The sequence below is a fragment of the Thermobia domestica genome, chromosome 4 (assembly GCF_964235325.1).
Source record: "Thermobia domestica chromosome 4, izTheDome1.hap1.1, whole genome shotgun sequence".
Lineage (NCBI taxonomy): Eukaryota > Metazoa > Arthropoda > Insecta > Zygentoma > Lepismatidae > Thermobia > Thermobia domestica.
Window position 1 is genome coordinate 256,159,802 of NC_137457.1, and position 22,739 is coordinate 256,182,540.

The 22,739-nt window shown below is 36.2% G+C and overlaps 1 protein-coding gene across 5 annotated transcripts in view; it reads left to right on the top strand.

Moving 5' to 3' along the window:
- Positions 1-13,882: 13,882 nt before the first annotated feature.
- The window catches only part of pps (protein partner of snf), a 215,954-nt gene continuing 207,097 nt past the window's right edge, over positions 13,883-22,739 (top strand). For all 5 annotated transcript variants that reach the window (XM_081755781.1, XM_081755784.1, XM_081755782.1 and 2 more), the window contains exon 1: positions 13,883-14,040. The gene's annotated coding sequence lies outside the window, so the exon portion shown is untranslated. The remainder of the gene's footprint in view (positions 14,041-22,739) is intronic.

Sequence of the window (22,739 nt, forward strand, 5' to 3'; positions counted from 1 at the left end):
GTGTAATCTCTTTAGTCAATGGAGAGGAGGACGTGGGTCATCGGTCAGAGTTGATGTCGATGGGTTTTGGTAGGTCGGAGTTGGTCGCAATGGTTCAGAGTGGTTCATAGTTGGTGGTGGGTCAGAGTGGATCACGATGGTTGATGGGTCAGAGTGGGCCAATGGGTCATTTGGGTGGTGGGTCATAGTGGGTCATGGTGGGTCGTGGATCAAATTTTCATTGACCCACACCATCTCTGGTTAAAATTGTACTAAAGATAAGAGGCACCGAAGATGCATGTCGGCTATTATGCTCAAATTTTGCGCATGGATAGTACTCCACCAGAAAGCAATAAATCTGAAACGGTTCACGGTATGACCTCCTAGAACTCGAGATGTAGGGGTTTGTCTGATTGGCTAAATTAAGACGTCAATGATTTATCCTTCAACAACCAAGCTTTTTATGATCGTTTCCGTGGGGAAGTCAGAAGAACACGTGCCTAGTAATCGTAATATTGATAGTTCGCGTCCACCCCGGGGTATTTGTTTTGTGTTTTTTTTGTTTCACCTAAATATAAACAAATCACACATATAGGCATTTTAACATATTTTGGGAGAGTAATTTTGTGGTTCGTTGGCGTTTCATCGCGTCTCTGCCGCTGGTAGTAAAGTTTTCAATATGGAACTTGGGCCATTACGGATCGTCGCTGCGGGGCCACCAATTTCTGGCGAGAGGTTAATAGTTGACCATCTGTAGTCCACCGACGCTTACAGCTTAGGGTAATGAACGATGTCCTTGCCTTATAGACTTCATGACTACCGACGTCGGCAGTCAACTAGCTTTTAGTATTCCTTTACTAACCATCTATCGTTCATGTTTGTACACGGTGTTGTCATAATAATAATAATAATAATAATTATTATTATTATTATTATTATTATTATTATTTGTAGTAACAGTAGTATAATTGATGATAGAATAATTATTGTCTATGTATTGTCTAGGTAGGACTACACACAGGATTTGGCTCGTTTTGGTTCGATTTGACTCTAATCCGAGTCGAGTTGGAAGATATTATTCGCGCCGAGTCCAAGAGTAGACCTCAAAGATGTCTGTTTCGAGTCGAGTCGAGTTTCAAAGAAAAGTCGTTCGTGCCCATCCCTACTAATGAGAGCTTAATCGGAGTTAAGCGAAATTGAAAGTCTCACTATTTATCTAAGCGACCCCGAAAACTATGAATCTAATATCGATCATTTTCTAGCAATCTTTTATATGTATCTCCTCTCATTCACCATAGGTAACCCGACAGCACTCTTTTTGAAACTATAAGAAATGTGGTTAAAATTACTCTAGGCCAGTGGTTCTCAATCTAATTCCTATCACGATCCCCTTTTATCACACGCTCTTGCCAGCGACCCTTTTATAATTTGTTTTATAATAAGCTTGTGTGGGATTTTTAACATACCTATTTCTATAATAGTAGAATCCATTTTTTTTGTTTATAGTGAACAGTGCCATGGAAAATCATTGCCCGGGGCGAGAGTATAGTACGATGTCACCGTATATATGAGTGACGTCGACAGACTAGCTACGAAGCGCCACCATGGTTGGCACGAAGCTCAATAACATTTTCAAAATAAACCCTACCTTTCCTTAATTTTGAGCACATTTTATTACGTTTTTCCTTCTATTTTTCACATGTGCACATGCACTTTCCTAACTTGAGTAACACACTTCCTCCGAAATGTGTGGCCCCTCTTCGGCGCCCGGCACTGACAGTGGATACAGTAACTGTAATATCTATATTCCCAACGACGAAGGTGCTGGTTCAAGATGGATGTTAAACTCCTTCATTGAAGAGGCCATTAACGTATCCGATCTAAGCCCACAACTTCTTGACCAAATAATAGAATGATCATGCGACAAGTCTTTGCAACTGGTTTTCTGTAACGAAGACTTGGACAAGTTCTGCCTGATGAGGAGAGAAGAATATGCTGGTCTGGTGATTGCTGCTTTAAAAGTAATAATTCCATTTGCTATATCGTACTTGTGCGAAAGTGTTTTTTTTTTTATGGTAAACATTAAAACAAAGATAAGAAATCGCTTATCAGTTGAAAACGGCTTGATAATATTCGTCATGAAGATTGAACCGGGCATTGCTGCACTAAATTACACCATGCTTAGGTATCTCATTAGGTTTTAATTTTAATTGTATTTCAATGTGCAGGTTTTGTTTCATGTGTATTTTTCTAGTATTTCTATATACAGTTCTCATTAGTTTTATATCATACCTCTTTGATTTAAATTCATTTTTAAACAACTCTACCAACTAACTAACTCTATGGCCTATGGAACCCGGAGGTTCAATGCCGCGTTCACAAAAGCTCTACACTGACTTCTATCCTTAGCCAATTGGATCCAGTTTCTACTTTGTATTCTTATCTCAGCGAGATCCATCTTAATATTGTCCTCCCATCTGCCCCTAGGTCTTCCTAATGGTCGTTTTCCGTTTGGTCTTCCAGTCAAGACTTTCAAAGCGTTTCTACTTTCTTCCATTCTAGCTACCTGACCTGCCCACCTAAGCCTCCTAGACTTGACGACCCTAACAATGTTGGGTAACCGTATAAATTATGTAGTTCCTCGTTATGAAGTTTCCGCCATTCCCCATTCCCGTTCCTCTTTGGTCCGAATATTCGTCTAAGGATCTTGTTCTCAAATACTTTCAGTCTATGTTCTTCCCTCAGAGTAAGCGACCATGTTTCGCAACCATACAGAACAACAGGCATGATTATCGTTTTGTATATTTTAAGCTTCAAATTTCTCGACAGAATTCGCGACGACAAGAGACTTTGAACCGAATAGTAACACGAATTCTACACCCTTTGAAAATGTTCAGTAGACTTATTTTTTATTGTTCTTTACAGTGTGTATAAAAAATAAAAGTATGCCTATCAGAACAAAATTAAAAATAATATTTAAAAATAATTTCTGGTATTAGATTCTAACTATATTTGTCTCTTCCGCCTATCTCCGCGATTCCCTAGGGGCCGCGACTCCCAGGTTGAGAAACCCTGCTCTAGGCATACATGAGTTATGATGGAACATACATACATACACTTTTATATGTATAAATGCAGATAAGAGAGAGTTGAGAGAGAGCGATTAAGGAATTACCGCTCTCAATCTCTTCCCTTTACTTTTGCGATTCGTGAATTTCTTACGTGACAGTTTGGGGCTAGCTAGTTTTTTGTCTTGAACCACGATCCGATTTTCGATATGCTCTACCTAAATGCTGTAATGCGAATATTGAGAAGTTATCTGCGATGAAAGTAGCTGCAAATAAATATATTACATAACTTATTTATTGCTATTACACGATTTTTTAAATTTGTATTCAATATTCACACATAACACACCGACGTTCTGTGAATATATAGTCTCGAAATATTGTATCATTAAGTATTTCAATCAATGTTACTTTTTTCTACACTTAATACCATTTCAACATGTCTTATTATATTTAACAGAAGGAAAAACATATCTGTACATCTTTTCCCGATTACTAAGGTTGGCTTTGGAGGTTCGAACCAGCAGCTTTAGTTTACTGTTTTCCGAAGACACCCGAAGTTGGACTTCGAAAGTGTTCGTCTCAAAACAGCTATAATCATATCGCTCAATCTGTTTGGTATATGGTATATGTTTTTATACGTGTAAAGTCAGTATAACAATTCATTCTTTAAACAGCTTTTCGTATGTATTAATATTCGTTTATAAAAACTGTTTTTGTTATTATTATTACGGCGCACCATTTTCAGATTTCTTTCGCGAGCCGTTGACCAAGTCGTTCGCCACCAGCGTTGCCAGACTCACAGCTCGGAATTATTCCTAAACCTGATCGAACTTATGCTAGATTCGGTCAAATTATGCTAGATCCTCATAATTACTAATTCAGGAGTTAAAAAAAAAAACAAAGTTGAGATACGATAACGTAACTTAAAATACACAGAGAGCAAGAATGCATGGATAGAACTCAATACTTCACGCACCAAAATTTTAACTCAACTAAATTACTGCAGTCGTTGCCAAACTCAATGGTGTATATATCGTATAAATGAATGCAAAGTTTTTGTTTACATATTTTGAAAGAAAATTACTTCGCAGCATAAGCGGAGTTGGGAATCGTCTGCTGGGGGAGGGGGCAGATTTTTGGTCGGTCTCGGAGCTGTCATTTCAGGAATAAATGTGATCATGAAGTCAGAAGTAAAGATGGTGAAGTTGTCAAAAAGTTGGGGGGAGAATGGCCCCCATAGCTCCGCCCATGCCTCGGAGTTAAAGGATTAGAAAACCCTGGGTGGAGCCACAAAAAAAAAAAAAAGCCCAAAGCCGTTCCGAACTTACTTAGGAAAATAAGACTGCCTGTATGGTTTACCGAGTGTATGAATCAATGGAAGAGGATACATTTCTGCCGTTCTTTTTCTTCCCACGACCAACTTCTCCAGGTTTTACGGCTTTTTGATAACTTGCTGAAATTGTGCTAGATTTGGGCAGGATGCTAAAAGCAAGATGCTAGGTGCTAGAGACATGCAAATTATGCTAGATCTAGCATCATTATGCTAGATCTGGCAACGCTGTTCCCCACAATAGGCGTGTCGTGCAAGTAACCAATCACACGTCAGGTACTAGCTTTTACCTATTGCTTTCTTCTCACAGCTCAGAACATTGGTAACTATGGATAGACGTACAGCAGTAATTACTTTATGGGAGTTGGAAGGTTATTCTGCAACTGCAGCTAGCAGGCGAGTAGGTGTCCCGGCCTCTACAGGAAGGCAATGGATTCGGAAATATGGTGCTACAGGTCAGACTGGTAATTTACGATCTCCTGGTCGTCCGCATGTGTCAACCGAAGCCCAAGATGCGAGATTAGTAAACGAAGCCCGGTTAGACCCACTAAGGACGTCTAGACAGATAAGGGAAGCTTCTCTCTTTCCTTGTAGTAAGCATACAGCTCTGCGAAGGCTTCGTCATGCTGGGTTACGAGGCCATGTTGCTGCCGTGAAGGAAAAACTCTCAGACGACCACAAAATTTACCGTCTCGCGTTTGCACAGGCGAATGTGAGTCTCAATTGGGAAAACGTAGTTTTCTCAGATGAATCCATATTCACAACATCAAAGGAGGGACGCCGTTTTGTGTATCGTCCGAGAGGCACCCGATATGACCATGGATATGTGGTTGCTTGCAATCGCAGTGGCCATGTATCTATTTTATGTTGGGGTTGGATTTCCAGTCGCGGAGCAGGACAGCTTCATAGAATTGAAGGACATCTGGACAATGCTCAGTACTTAGACATTATCAGTAATATCATGGTGCCATCTGTTTCAGCCTGATGGTGTAATTCAGTTCCAGCAATACCAGTCGCCAATACATAATTCCCGTGTGGTTCAGGAATGGTTCGCAGGGCACCCTGAGATTGATTTAATCGACTGGCCGCCTCGTGGAGCAGACCTCAATCTCATGGAAAATATGTGAGCAGAAGTGAAGCGTACTCTAAGGAAAAGTTGGCCTGAGGCAGATCCACCAAGAACTCAGGATGACCTGTGGCATCTTGTTTCCGAAGCATGGCTGGAGGTAGGGGAAGGAGATGGATTTGTCACCCATGTAATAGATTCCATGCCCAGAAGAATGGAGCGTGTAATAAATTCAGAAGGGTCTTGGACACAATATTAATGACCCCGCCTTAACTCCCGAAAACAGCCCTTTTCAGGGCTACCTAAACGCTTCTGAAAATATTTCTAGAAGTAAACCACTCCTTGTATCCGATTTCTGTGCAATCCTACTAACAAAAGAATGATAATTAGCTGTAGGCTTTGAACTCAAGACCTCTTCAGTGGCAAGTCCGTACTCTACCAGTGAGCTAACATGAACACGCAAACCTAACCTGAAGAAACACGACTTTCAATTTCTGGTATTCGATGACAATGATGCTCATATACTTTGCAAATGTTGTATTCAACTTGGGATATTCTGCAACACACACACACACATAAACAAAGTGAAAGAGAGAGAGAGAGAGAGAGAAAGAAAGAGAGAGAGAGAGAGAGAGAAAGAAAGAGAGAGAGAGAGAGAGAGATGAGTACACAAAAGCATATTCAACGTATTCGAATGAGACTCTAAGTAACGACATTCCGTTCTAAAGAGAATTTGTGTTTCTTCCCGTGACGTTAAGGGGATCGGGAAAAGCTATGTGTCTTGAAGCAGGATACGACTTTGGATACTCTGTTTATACACTTTCTATATCCGTAGGAATATACTGTATTTCACGAATATAAATAACATACTGTAATGAGAATATTGAGAAGTTAAATCTGTATGACAAATAGTTGCAAATAAATACACTACATAACTTATTTATTGCTATTAAACGATTTTCCTAACTTGTATTTAACATTCTCATATATAATAACGACCTACTGTGAAAATTATCTCAGATGTTATATTTTAAACATAATAATTACTATGTTCTGCAATTATTATGCTATATATAAACAACTTATGTATTTTAATGTAATTATTTTATATAATTTTTCATGCATTGCGGAAAATATAATTTTAAAAAAAAGTATTGACCCAGACAGGATTCGAACTCACAACCTTATGATTTGAAATCCGACAGCTTACCAATGAGCCAACACAACGACTTCTAGAACTAAGTTTCTAGCGATGTATAACGGATCTCAAGATAATTATGACATTCATATCCGTGACAAACGCTGTTTCTGTTCTACTTTGACTTTTATTTTAGTACTCAGGCGATAATTATGTTCTATTTCTTAACTTTGAGCATTCTTTTACATATGGAAAGATTCTTTAACGTATTTAAATGCTCCATTACGTATAGAGAGCTAAATGACAAACAAGCATGTGCTCATATTAATAAAAGATTTCGAAATATTGTATCATTAAGTATTTCAATCAATGTTGCTTTTTTAAACACTTGGTAACAAGTCTTATTATATTTAAAAGAAGAAAAACACATCTGCAAACTTTTTCCCGATTGCAAAGGCTGGCTTGGAGGTTCGAACCTGGCTTACTTTTTCCCGAAGATACCCGAAGCTGGACTTAGAAAATTTTTGATTCAAAACACCAATAAAGAATGCGCTCAACCTTTTTGAGACAAGGTGTACCTATCAATGAGTTCAAAAGCATTGTTGATGTGGGCTCGCAGTTCTGGTAGGTTTGCTAGTAGAGGAGGTGTGAACACTGAATCTTTCACATAACCGCACACAAAAAATCGCATGGGGTTAGGTCAGGAGTGCGTGGAGGCCATGGTATGAAATGCTTTCTCGGCACCTGTCGCCATCTTGCCTCACTGCTGACTGCTGGAATCTCGTGGCAGCAATTTAAAATATATCTGCAACAAACAAAACTTTTTGAGATTTTCTACGTTGCTGTTCAGTTTTGTTACAATATCTCAATTATTACAGCTACAGTGAATTTATGGAATCGCTTCAATCATTTATGATACCCCTGTATTGCCTTTTGAAATCGGGGCCTACGGTGGTTCTTTGGTAGAGAGCTCATTTTTGGTGCGTGAGATTCCTGGTTTGAGCCCAGCTTCCGCCAAGTGGTTCAGATTAGCCAAAGCGCTAGCTTTCTTCAAGCGTATTCTGTATTCAATTCCCAGTAGGGGTACTTGCCTCGAGCTAAAATAGTACGGAATCCTTCCTTGCAGCAGACCCGTCTGATATAGATATGGTGGTAAAGGGAAAAATGATACTTTAACCACAAATCAATCATTCAACCAGTGAGCGCAGGGTGGTAGAATGCTTGCCTCTGATGTGAGGGGTCACTGATTCGATCCCAGGTGATGTGAGTTTGTGGTGAACAACATCATGTTCGTGCATTTCCTTAAAAGTCTCCCGTTTCTTTCCACATGTTTAACCCACCAATTCTTTCATACTCATTTACTGTCATTAATCATCCGATTTCTTCATCCTACAGAACATAGCCATGAAACGTAAGATTCAAAGTTTCATTTAATTTCTTAACTGCTTATATTTAGACCACGAACACGAATTGCTTGGACAGATTTCAGTTAGGCGATGTACGTCAGCACACCAGCTTCATTATTGTTATTTCTGACATTGAAGTCTAATATATATATATATATATATATATATATATATATATATATATATATATCGTGATAATTTTAGTGTGGCCCGGGTTAACTCCCTACGAGCTACGAAAGTCCGTTACTGCACCATACAACCGTTCATGCATGCATAAAGTAAGTTACAAGTATATTCGCAATACTTCTTTTTAGCCCCCTTCCACGGAGAGGAATCTGAAATCTGGGTCAATAGTTATCTAGTTATATTTCTTATTAGCCTTCTGAGTTGACAAGTGCGAATATAACTGTAGTGGGTAATAAAATTCTAAAAGTACGGTTTCTTTGAAGGAAAGAAAAAACTTATTTGTAGCTAGATGCTACCTTGGTTTGTTGTTTAAGCCACTGTTGGGCAAATTGAAATTGAAATAACAATTAACAATTAATCTGTAAATTTAATTGTTAATTGCAATTAAGAATTGAAATAAGTAATGGTTAATTGCTAATTTCAGTTGGCTACAGTGGCGGCCGGTAGATTGTGGTTTCGGGTGTTGCAGTACGAACGGTCGGAGACAGAAAATATAAAATGGACTTTTACCTGTTACCTTTTGACTAATCAACATAACTTTAGATGCAAATGCTATGTGACATGTTAAATTAAATAAAATTCTGTTTTTAAAAAGTAAAAAAATGCAGAACATTTTATCCGATTAATCACCTTATTTAATTAGTAAGTTAATTCTTTTCTCTTTGATTGGAACAAATCTGCTTAATACATGCTGGTTGAACTCTAGTATTCTTATTGTCAGGTCTTTTTCGTTGGAAAGCATAACCAATGGTGATAACCTTTCTTGGGACATTCAGTTTTTTGAAAGTGTCAATTCTTTTTGATGTGAAAAAAACTGTTCTTCTTTTACCGACGTCATAGGTACAGTTAATATTAATTTCAGAAGCTTTGTAGATTCACTAAATATTTTTTCTAGATTATTGTAAACAATTCATTCTAACAAACTCAGTCCTTGACAGTGATCCGAATTCCTCTTCAGTGTAGACTGAAGAGAGTTCGTAGCAGAGATTAATGTTATAAAAAAATGTATATTGAACACGCTTTGTTCACAATTTATCTAGGAAAATTTAAAATAAATTATGGAAATGTATCTAGTACATACAACATTACTGCCATAAGATGTCCTGTAAATTTAAACCGTTTTTTTTCGAACACTCTCCTGAATTTCACTTTGCTTGTTTTGTCTAAACCTTAATTGTAAGTTTTTCCTCAGTTGAAAGCTTGGCAATTCTTTTTATAAGTTATTTACAGAAGTCATGGTATGCAATTCATTCAGAATTTGTAGGTTATGTACACAATTAAAGCACACACAATAAAATTAAATCTAATAACTAATACCCAAAACAGTTGATGCAAGAGAGATACTGGTATATGAATTGCGAATGTCACATATTCATACATAAGGCTGTCAACTGGCCGGCTTTTCATTGGCCTGGCCGGAAAAATTGCTGTTACTTTGATTAAAGCCGGTGACGGGTACAAACTTCTCACCAGCCCCTTTATAACCGTTTTTTTTTTAAATTGTATCTAGTTCGAAGTATAGATATTGAAAAGTAGCCTTCATTCTGTAAGCTCAAAACTGTTACCTTTCACCATCTATTAACGATTAATATATTTTGTTCACCTGTTTAGAAAATTTTAGATATATGACAGGGACTGTATCAGGGAAAATTTGAAATTTACTTTCAAGGAATTTTATACATTTATTAAAAGTGGAAAAGGACTTCTTAAAGTAATTTCCTATAGTTGAAGTAGAGACTATATGTTTAAAGAGTGAATTTCATTTTCCAAATCCAAAATTGTCACGTAAAGATTATTATACTTTTGTTCATCTGTTTCCATATTTTTAAAGAAACGTTAGTTACTGGTAAATACAATAAATTGATCAATGCCGATTGATCAATTCCAGTTTCTCATTTATATATATTTTTAAATTTACAGTCATTCTTAATTTTGTAATTCTGGAGGGGGCCCTAAATATGTATATGTAATTATCCAAAGTTATGATTAAAATGAACAAAAAGTTCAAAATCTGAGTGTAAAAATGTCCCGACAATGTCGCCCTGACATGGTAAGTGGATACTTTATTCTCTTGATCTAATACATTGTTATATATCTTTGTAACCGTTAATCGTTATTACGAACCTTACATTCGTTAGTTAATTTGAAGTGCAACGTCCCGTTTTAGCACCGAGGCTACAGGGAATGCAGACCTCCAGAATGAAATGGGACCTGAACTACTTTAACACGTTCAATGCTCTCCATTTGCGTAACTCGAGGGAGGTAAGCCTCCTAGATCATCGTACCTCCCTTCTCGAGTTACATGCCTGCCTCTGTGAGGAAAATTTTGTCTCAATATCTTATGTAGAAGGAAATGTTGATAGAAATGATAACCTCTGTCGGTTCCCCTTCCTCATGATTTCGAATCCGGGTCTTGCCTCAAAGTTCGTCTTTTTAAATCGCACTATTGGATTTTTGTATGCAGAATCAACACAAGCTACTGTAGCCCTATATACTATTATTACATACTATTAATACTAAAAAGAAACTAAATAATGAAATCGATTTTTTATAATTTCATTCAACATTGCATTTATTTATTACTTTTATGTAAAAATTACCATATTTTAGGTTTATTTTGTCCTGTCGCCTGCAAGCTAAAATCCATTTCTGGAGACATTTTCTCTCTTTTTGAGGAAATCTAAAGTATTTTATATTAGTTCCCTTAGTTTTTCTGTAATAATTACTACAGCCGTACACTACACATGCATTCTCGATATCATTTAAAAGAACAAAGTAACAAAGAATTTCCACTTGTCACTTAAAGCCGCGCCGTTTCCCGTTGTCTCTTGCAAACCAGATGACGTCACAGACACGACAGCGCTCCAGGCGACATGCGCATGCAACCACCTTGTAGTCTTTCAGGGGTAAAAGTGGGTCCGAAAAGGTGGGAGGCGCTAGGTAGCGGCATTACGCCACGCTGTTCCCCCTGACTATATTTCATTTCATTTCATTTATTTGCCTGCTTCATTAGCTTACAAAGCATGAGAAATTCTCATGTAAGCGTTACAGATGTCAGAAAGAAAAGAAAGAAAAACATAAAATATTGTCAAGTACCAGAGGTATACATCATGCATATTTCCAAAACCACATAATAGGATATATTAATTATAAAAACATGACAATTTACATCTAATTAGGTAACTGTTTGTACCACACCAGGCATGCACTCACGGGTAAGTATCTGTAACCAACTCTTCAGTTAATGAGTCATTTAAATATTCTTTAATTGTATAAGCACTTTTCAGTGAATAGATTATATAAAGTCTTACCAAGAATGGAAACATTGGTCATATTTTTCAAGTACAGAGGAAGTTTATTATACAATCTGACACAATTCATGTACACGGTTTTGCTTATATTAGCATATTTTTGATGCATCACAAATATGTCACTACCTTGTCTTGTATTATGGCTATGAACATTTTTGTTAAAGATAAAAAGATGCTTGTTTTTCACAGTAAAAAGAATAGATTTATAGATATATAAGCTGGGGAGTGTTAAAATTTTTGCTTCTATGGAAACCTTTTTACATGTCGATTTTGTGGGTAATCCAAAAATTATTCTAATCGCTTTCTTTTGCAATCGGAAAGTGCTTAAACTATTTTCAGCACATCCCCAGTATATTATGCCGAAATTAATTGATGAATTAAACTTGGCATAGTAAAAGCTAAGAAGTGCTTCTCTCGACACAGTACCTTGAACTTTGTATAAGGCAAAACACACGCTACTTAGTTTCTTGTTTAAAGTGGAGATATGAGCAGACCATGAAAGATCATCACTTATGATTACATCTAAAAGCTTTGTTATGCAAGAATATTGGAATAAGTTAGAAGATATTTTTATTCTAGGTGATATACGCGGTTTTCCTGGAAAATGAAAATGTAAGAGGATCGATTTATCATGATTTATAATTAATCTATTCGCTGTTAACCATTTTACTAATTTCTCCGTAAAAATGTCAGATTTCCTCTCAACTTCTTCTGTTGATTTTCCTGATATTATCATACTGATGTCATCAGCATATAGAATACATTTTGCTGGATGCAGGAAGAGAATAGGACCCAAAATGGAACCTTGAGGAACACCTCTGATTACAGTTGATAAAGACGAACAAGTTGTTTGAAACCCATTTGCAGCCAATTTTGATATTTGTAGCGCTTGTTGCCTACTGGATAAATAAGAGAGAAACCAGTTGTGAGCTACTCCTCTAATACCATAAGCATACAACTTGTTTAAAAGAATAGCATGATCAATTGTATCAAAAGCTTTGGATAAGTCGATGAATAGGCCAAAAACATATTTACTGTTTTTTACTTCAAGAGCTATATTGGACAAGTAATCAAACAAGGCTGTTTCAATACTTTTCTTATTTTGAAAGCCATGTTGTGATGGTGATAGTAAGTTACATGACTTCAAAAAATTGCAGAGTCGTGACTTCATCACATATTCAAAAATTTTTGAAAACGTGGAAAGAATGGAGATTGGGCGATAATTTCTTACATCATGCATACTCCCCTTTTTATGGAGAGGAATCACTTTTGCCACTTTTAACACTGATGGAAAATATCCTTTCTCAAGAGAAAGGTTTACTAAATAACAGAGATGATTTACAATGAAAGGAAAACAAAATTTAATAACGGTCACTGGAACTTCATCAAAACCTGAAGATCCCGAATTAGACATCCTACTCAATATTTTCCATAACTCCTCTACTGTTGCTGGAATTAAAAAAGTCATATGTGAATGCATTGGAAATTTCATCGAGTCGTTATAACTCGCTTGTATGGGGTCAGGTAATTGTACACTATCTTGAAAATGGTCATTGAAGACATCTGCAATCCGCTTAGGTTCTTTAATAATTTCGTCCCCAACTGTAACATACTCAAAGTCGCTCTTTTTGTTGTTTGTTCCACCATTTAAGATTTTCCACATAGTTTTAGCTTTATTAGTAGAATTAAGTATTGTGGAGCTATTTGATAGTAATTTAGCTGTTTTAATTACTCTTCTGTATATTTTCCTGTACTTAAAAATATAATTTCGAAACCTTTGAGGAAGCGATGTATTTATTTTGAGTAATCTATTATAGTTAAATAGGTTACTTTTAGAAATTTTAATGCTTTTAGTTAACCACGATTTAGTGGATGACGTCCGGATTTTACGAGTAACTTTTGGAAACGCCATATTGAAGTAATGTCAGAAAGTTTCCAAGAAGTATTTAAACTTACATTCAGTGTTAGACGTATTATATATGCCATTCCAAGCCTCGTGAGAAAGCAAGAAATTTAGATATCCCATATTATGACTGGAGAAAATTCTCTTTGTAATTGTGTATACTTTAGACTTAAGAACAGCGGTATTGTTTAAAGTGATTTTTAAAATAATCGCATCATGATCAGAGAAACCGGGATCAAATACTTCAAGGTTATAGGCAAATTGGTTTTTACCCATTGTAATTTTTAGGAACAGGGGGAACGCAGTAAATATTTTTTCGAGGTGAGGGATGATGTCCCTCTGCGTTCCCCCTCACTTTTACCCCTGCTTCTCGTTGTGGACTAATAATAATAATAATAACGTGTAAATTTTTTGTAATTCGGCGTACAAAACGTTTGGCAACACTTTACATTGCTTTTGTAAAGCTTCAAAGAAGAATGCCTAATTCACTTTTCTTCGCGTGTTGGCAACACTGGCGTAAAATATTACAAATGGCGGTAGATGTTTTAGTACGTTAAGTTTTCTATATAATAGTTTTCTCGATGACTCTAAGAAAATAGTGGTGTTCAAAGGTTTCAGTTTTTGTGTATTGAGTCCGTGCTAATTGTGAGGTAAGTTGCTGCATAAGTCGTTTATTACTGTAGATTTCCTAATGTAAGTTTCAACTTTGGAGATTACTCTGCGCGATTCGTAAATATGGCTGCTCGCTATTCAATTCAAAAAGTGTTGCTTTGTTTTTAGCCGATTTCAGTAGACAGCTGCTGATATTACATGGTACTAGAAATATTATTCTTTTTATAATTCTGTGGTGAATCAGGGAACATGTTATGAAGACACAAGCTTAAAAAAGATTGAAAACTTCGATAATTCATTAGTAGACAACGTGACTTAGCGCGGTTTAATTTGTGTACGGTGTGGTATGTTTTTGTTTATTAAGTCATGTTGTAAACAAATAGTGTATTGATAATACTTCATGGTAAGCTCATTAATAATGAAACAAACGTTATGTACAAAATAGTGATAGTGATTCTGAAATTTTATTTGTCAATACACGAACAGAAAATACTCCTTGCACTGTGTATAAATTATTGTGAGATACGGTATATGTATGCTAATTTGTAACATAGTGGAAAGGTCAATGTTCCGTTAAGGGGGTCCAATAATTTCTTCCACACAAAATTTGCAATTTCTCATCTTCTTTCCATTGATTTTCGTATGATTACATAATACAATGTTATATTAGGTTTGGTTAGGTTAGCTTTGGACCCTCTTAACGGAACATGGTCTAGTGGAAATGAACTTAAGAGGATATGCTTTGTCTAGCATTATTTATTATGTAGATATATAGTACTTCTATATACGTGTTTTTAAATGCTAATCATTGAAATAGAGAGGATGTAAGTTAAGCATTTCCATGGATCATATGTAATGTTCCTGTGTTCCAGCAATAATGGCCAGATATACGAACTTATAGATTTTGCGCTTTGATGTATTGTAATTGGATGCAAATTGATAGGTTATTTACAAAAATTTGGGGATTTTACACGTGAAATGCTATATTTCACAAGATATATGCAATAAATTTACTCAGAAACCTGGAAAAGACATCCTGGACATTTTTAGTTATTATCACCCGTTATCGTGTACCAATATTACAGCTGAGAAACTCTTAAATTGATGAGAGAAGGCCGTAAGTAACATGTCCCTTATGCGTATACACTAGATTGCAAATGAAACATTTCAAATATACTGCTTGCTGTTGCATTTTCGGCATACTAACCCTTTATCCTATTCGTTTGCATTCGCTGCTGGCGCTCTTTTTTAGACTAGCTTACTGTCGAGGAATTTAGTTCCCTCGTGCAAACGTATCTGTTACTGTAAAACTTCTACTTTTGCTAATGGAATTTGAGTTTCAAAGCATTAGTACGTAGACTTTCTTGAAATAGTTTATCAGCTTCAAGTTTCTTTGCGGCATGTTAACCTGTAAACGCCGAAGGACGCAAATTGCTGCGTCAAGGCTTTAAACTTTAATAGATCAGTCCCTAATTACGCTAGGAAGATAATTTTGATATCATTGTGTTCCTAGAGGATGAAGCTTGCCTCCGATATTCGTTTTATGTATGTGGGGGGTACTACGGTAGAGAGGGGGAGGATAATGTTTGTTTTTTGAGGGGATGGGGGCATTTCCCGCTTATCGTTAGTCATAAAAATTGGTATGTGAAGCAGTGTATTAGTCCACTACACGCTAATACCGTGCAAAAGTACTTGTATGGGGAGGGGGGCAAAGTTGGCAAATTTTTTGGGGGTCGCAGTTTTTTTTTCTTTCTTTGTCGTGTCAAGATCTTCACTCAATTCATCTAGAAGCATAATTCTTGTTGCTGCCTCGTTGGAATATGTGTTCCATAAGTATATCAACGGCATAACGTTGTGATAATTATTGAGGTCACTAGGACCGACAACGTGAAGATCTGCAGCAGCCCTTCGAAAATGATATATGGCGTTTTTATAGGAATTTTGTTCTGAATTTTTATCTCGCTTTGTATTGCAATAATAACTACAATGTTTTAAATATAATTGTGACATGTGTATTGCTTCATTTTGTCAGCTTCGAGTGACTGTAAGTGCCCTCCAAATTCCATTTTTTTTCTTTCTTATTTTTAGGATGTCTTTGTATCTTTTTCTTCTATGAATAGGACGGGAATTGCACAAGTGTTGCCTCGTTGGAATCAGTGTTCCATAAGCTTTCCAGCGAGGTATCAGTCATTACCCTATGATAAACAGTGGGAAGCCTGAGTGTACGATCTCGTTCAAATCCCTGCCCGGTGTATAAAGGTTAATTTTTACGTAATAGCTAAGAGAAAGGTAATGCCGTTCATGAAATAAATATCGAAGATATTATGAGACTGAGCTAGATTGGCGTTGTACATATTTGCACGTTTGTCTGTTTTCTTTCGTTTTAGCGAATGCTTTGAGATAGAAGACGAGACTTGCAAGTGAGTTATTACGGCTTTATGCGTTAGAAGTGCAGAAGTATGATTAAGACAACTTTGATAATACCATGTCTTGTGCTACATGAACGGAATTTTTATCGCGGTTTTTTTTATAAACTACATTATAGTGCAGTTAACGAAAGCTGGCTTCTGACAGTTTGAGAAAACATGTGTGGTATTTGAGGCCTGTTGCCAAAGGGTTTTCGATCACAGAGGCAGCAGCTCTGATGACAAACTTAGGACGTTTAACAACTCATAATTCTATAAATGTAAGAGTATGGTAGGAAGGTAAGAGTTTTAAATAAAAACAATAGTATTTGGAATAATGGCGTATGCAAGGGGTAATTTTTGAGATTTTAACCCCCTTTGAGCAGGACATATTAAACATTTAGTATATTAAAATGCACAAAATGTCGCCTGTCTTGAAAGCATGTGGAATTGAGTGTTTGAATCCCCCCTCATTGATGAATCTACAGGAAAAGTAAATAATGGATTGATAAAATTGATTACAAAATTCTAAATTTCTGTTGTCTCACGTTACATAAAACACGAAGAACAATTTGATATGAAACCTCTTACATGCCTGCATGTAATAACAGGCTTTCCAGTGCTCCTGTATTTCCTATTTTTCCTATATATTTGAGTCTCTTCTTGTAAACTCCTATATTTCATACATTTTAACGAAGGCTCCTATATTTTTGTGTCATTGTTACCTCCACTTGTAGAAGATGGTAAATAAGCATATTGAGGCACTGAAGAAACTTAAAGTGTAACTGATACGCTTACTGTTGTATATATTTCCTTAGATGCACTAAGTTGTGTGTGCAATTGTGTATTTAGATACTTAACAAACCAACTCTTTGTTACGTGTTTTGTGGTTTTTTAAATAAATTTTGTATTAATTTTTACAAGTTATGTACGGTATATTATTTAAGAAAGTAATTAACATAGAAGTGGTAATATCTTGCAAGTGATTAAATTATTCACATCTTGGAGACGTATACTTACAACCGCTGATTTTCTGATGGAGATTCTTTATATACTTTTCCTTTGGTCGTTGCTTAGTACTGTAGAGCTACGTACGGAAATACTAAGAAACTCGTATAAAATTTTGCAATGAGGTAATTACCCGTTTAGTTATATTGAGAGTAGAATGTATGTTCGTATAACAAATAACAATTAGTGTTATTTCCATGTATTTTTTTTTTTTTTTTTTTTATTTCTACCTATTGGATTACTGAAATGTTCCTTCTAATAGGTAGAAATTGTTATATGAGTACTTTGTTCCATGTTCTTTCAATATGTTCCAGGATTTAAATGTTCTTTTCATAGCTTCACGAAACCTCCTATATATTTTTTTTCTCATTAGCATTGGAAAGCCTGTAATAATAATAAAACATACCTATTTCGACATTTATGCTTGTTAGATTGGTCTAGCATTTGGTATTGGAGTGATTAGCCTTTACCCATGTTTCTTCAAACCATACTATTCTCTCAGAGGTTCTATATTTCGTATCTTCTTCAAAAAACGAAACCATATTACATATATAACCTTCCTCTAATGAAATCTTCCTTCCTAAAAAATTCTCATACCGAAACTTTTTTTATTATTTTTTTTATCAGGTGTTTTAAATGATAACAAAAGATTATCGTTAGTGTCTCCGAACTGTTCTTCAGTGACGCAAGTAACATTTTATTTCACTCACTTTCAAAGCATTCGAAGTGCACTTGATAACTGTTCTACGAAAGAAAGGGGACTTGTATTTCCTTTTTCGTCTTCAAAATATCATTATGCTGTCCTATAATTGACTTTTGTATGTTAAACTATTTTCCTTATTTGTTGTTTTAGTATTTTCACTCGCCATATTTATCTTTCTTTTGTAAACTCAGCACATATTGAACCTATTCACAGTCAGCAGTTATCAGTAATTCGAAAAATACTAATAATAAAACAGCACATACTCAAACATGTATTAGACAAACCCTACTACATCATAACAGAAACAACTATTTGACAGACGATTGATTTAATCTTCAACTACTGGCAGCAGTATGGTCAGTGACCTTGGTTGCCTAGAAACAGCGTGAAAGAATATTGCAATGATTGGGAAACCAACCTTCCCTTTCGTTTCGTTAACTGCACTGTAGTATGTAGTGTTTGTATTCAGCAACAGTTGGTTTCGTTCCCCTTTTCGTTGGTACCTAGGGCTTACAGCCTTCCCAGATTTGTATAATCTGACTTTGCAAGAGATGTTCAAAACTCAAAATGTCCCAGTCTTTCTGCAGACGTAATATTCGTTTGATAGTTTAAAAGACACCGCTTTTATCAGTCATCGATACTCTACTGGAAATAATCTCTCTGTTACTCACTTTTGACAGATCTACAAATTAATTCTGGTATTTCAGCAAAAAACAATGGCGTAACTATGACTATACTGTACATTTTCATAGGGTGTTCCAGTTTTTTATTGTGAAAATCGAGGACCCCTATTCATATCCTCTCACCAGTTTACATTTGTATCCGTGTGTGAGAAGTAGGCATGCATGGTTATTATAAAAGAGCGAATATTCTTACCTATGTGATGCGTTAAGGGTAATTATTTTCCTACTATATATTTCGCAAATCACGTAGTTCTCTGGATTACTCCTTGAACTGTTTTAATTATTTTTTTTAATCTTTTTTAAGAAACATGAATTAAAACAGCAGTTCAAGGAGTAATCCGGAGGACTACATGATTAAGCGAACAGTGGGATTTATGAAACATGTAGGAAAATAACTACCCTTGACGCACCACACAGGTAACAAATTCAATTTTATATAAATTAGTGCGTTAATATACATACCTTCGCTCATTATTATTGCTGCCTTTGTGCGTGCAGTGATTCTACCATTCGTTTCAAAAGTTAGTTTACTTTCATCAGTAAGAGTAATGTTTTTTCAATACCCCTTGGGCTTTTCCATGGATATTGTAGCGAATTCAGTACCTTTGAGTTTTATGTATTTATTGTTGAATTGTTTTCTCTAGCTTATTTTGACGTGGTTATCTTACCTATAGCGTTTCTTGTGTTATCGCTTAACCAATTACCCGCAAACTCTTTCCGTACCATTTTTGGTTAACTAAACCACGGATTATTCTTCACCATTGTTAAATGTTTGTACTTTAAAGTGACAAGTTAGTGTGTCCAGTCTTGCCGTGTGTATTGCAAATTATTTTCTGCATTGAAAATAGGTGACAGACTTCACCGTTGAAAAGGTTCTTCCACATTTTGGCCAGTTATACTTTATGAATTGCAACGATTATCGGTTGGCTTGCCTTTTGCAACAGCTGTTTACTTCCACGACCCATATACTGGAGGTCGTGCTTTGTGGATGCTCTTCTAACTTTGCGATTGAGGATCCAGATGAGGTAGACTGAAGCACGAACGTAGTCACTGTTACAATTCGTGGATTTCAAGATGATACGGGCCAGTTGCAGGGATCGAATACTTTCATTGGGTAAGAAATTAAAATAAAGCGCGGACCGCGGGGTCCCAGTGGTAGAGCGCTCGCGCGTGGTATCGCTGATTCGATTGCAGCTCGCCAAGTGGGCTATGTGGTGGACAAATGCAGTGGTTCTTCCGTTTCGTCCCACTTTTGTCGTTCTACCAATATTATCCATCTCATCAGGTCTTCCTTAGCTTTGGTGCATAATCGTGGGATGTTAAAAATAATCATAAAAAATTAGTGTGAACTTTAGCGCATCATTAAGGGGCGCAGTGAGTCAGTGCTAGGGCACACACTTCTGGTTCAATTCCAGGTTCGCCTTGTGGGCTTGCGGACAAGCATTGCGTGCGGCGAACAAACATTACTCTGTCATCCGTCTTATCATCACTGCTTCCCTTAGGCTCGATGCAGGTTGAGATTCTCAGGTATGAAATCTTTTTAGGAAGTAGTGTATCAGGAGGCCTATCCGTAGGAAAGAGATAACGGTGGGTGTTTGAATTTCTTATTTCAAAAATGACAATTTCATTTTTTTCAAATTTAACTTTCAACATGTAACTTCCTCCATGTTGACTCTGGAATTATTTAAATAATTAGTATTTTTCTGATCAGAGTATTACTAACTACCTACCTTAACTCTATGGCCTATGGAACCCGGAGGTTCAATACCGCGTACACAAAAGCTCTCCATTGACTTCTATCCTTAGCCAACTGGATCCAGTTTCTACTTTGTATTCCTATTTCTGCGAGATCCATCTTAATATTGTCCTCCCATCTGCGCGTAGGTCTTCCTAATGGTCGTTTTCCGATTGGTCTTCCAGTTAAAACTTTGAAAGCGTTTCTACTTTCTTCCATCCTGGCTACCTGAGCCACCTTCCTACCAATATTTGGTAAACCGTATAAATTATGTAGTTCCTTGTTATGAAGTTTCCGCCATTCCCGTTTCTCTTAGGTCCGAATATTCGTCAAACAAATCCGAGTATCTCAAAGGGCCGCTGTGGCTCAGTGGTAGAGCGTTGACCCGGGGGTCCCGGGTTCAAACCCTGCTCCCGCCAAGTGAATTTTGTAGTGGGCAAACACCGTGTGCGTGGGTTTCCTCGGTGTTCTCCCGTTTCCTCCAACTTTCTTCGTTCCACCATTTCATTCATTTCTCATCATCACCGTCTCCTTTAGCCTAGCCGGCAGAACCGTCGGACGTAAAACTCAAGAATTTCATTTTTTTCTAAGTATCTCAAATATAGGCGAATACATTTTCAACTCGGAATATAGTAAAATTCCGTGTTCAAAAGTGATGAAAGCAACCTCATTGGATGATTTCAATTGGATTTACCCATTAGGATTTCTCTTACCAAGTCTAATATTGTTACAGATGGCCGTAGCAATATGTACACTCATTTCCAAAATTATTGTCGCATGTCTATAAATGTTCTTGTAGGAATATAATTTGATACCGAATTCGCCCGGTATTTCTTACAATGTTAGTATGTGTATAATTGGCAAAGAAATGCATGTGGAAAATTTCATGTCAAAAGAGCAGTAAATAAGAACAATAATGCAAAAATAAAACTTTCTCGTCCATTTAGCAACATTTTGTTCTACTCATTCTAATTTTCGTATTTATAATTCTTTTCCTATAAAATTTACCATAAATACGTTTCCCTATTATACACATAGTATCAGTATTAAAAAAGTGCCCTGCAGAATCATTATCAAATTGTATTGTTACAAAACGACAGTTATAGATATGCGACAATCATTTTGGACATGAGTGTATCTTCTCATTGTTTTCAAACCTTAAGCGCGTGGTAGACCTTTGTTAATTTCTGATACGTTCCAATTAATGGGAGTGCACAGATGCATTGATTGTCGGGCGAGGTGGAAACAGTTTGTGGTACACGGTACCCCAATTATTATGCTAAGTTTATATATATATACAAATATAATTATTATTTAAGTGGGCTCCTGTTGTGCTGTCCATTATATACTAGGTTTTCAAGTGTACTTTTCCGCAACTACCTGCGTTGTAAGTGGTCTAACACAAACCATTACTTATAACAAATCATTGTTGGTAATCTGTTTACACACAGCTTTTAAATTTAATATAGTAGCTAGAGCAGGATGAAGTGTACTGACTCCTTCTCTGGTCTTTTCTGATCAAACTATATATAACACTCTATATAAGAGTTAACAGATAAAGATAAATCAGGAATATTAAGAAACAACTCTTTCAAAAACAAGCAAGTATAAGAGATTGTCTTCCTCTCTTCTCATTGCTGCCATCTATGTAAACATTGAGGGTTGACACCAACAAGCCATCCGTCATCTGCTTTGGGTTACTAATATTGAAAGGTGAAGTGTTTTTAACAAATATCATGATAATACATAAGAATATTTACAAAACCTATGAATAAAAGGTTATGGAAGTCTAAACAAAGCTCATATACAAGAACTAATACATGACAAACCGAACATTTGTAATAACAATATTTTCTTCTTGGTAAAATGAAAATAACTACTGGCTGTTTCAGACATTGCTTTCTCCCATAGCAGAATAGGCATACGGTTTTATATGTTATTTTAGACAAAACAAAGAGTTTTAAATCACTCTTTCGTAGGGAGACATGATAAAATGTTAATTTAGACCTATTCGGACGATTCCATAAATAATTTTGTTCCATACGATTACAACTATGTATTTATGTTATGGTTGTTCCTTAAACAATAGTAATTTCGAATGACAGCGTTTACTATGTCAAAAATTGTATGCTCGCTGTATTTTCAGTTAAGAGTCAAGCTACAATCGAAAAAGGTGAGAAATATTTGTAAAATGTGTGAATAC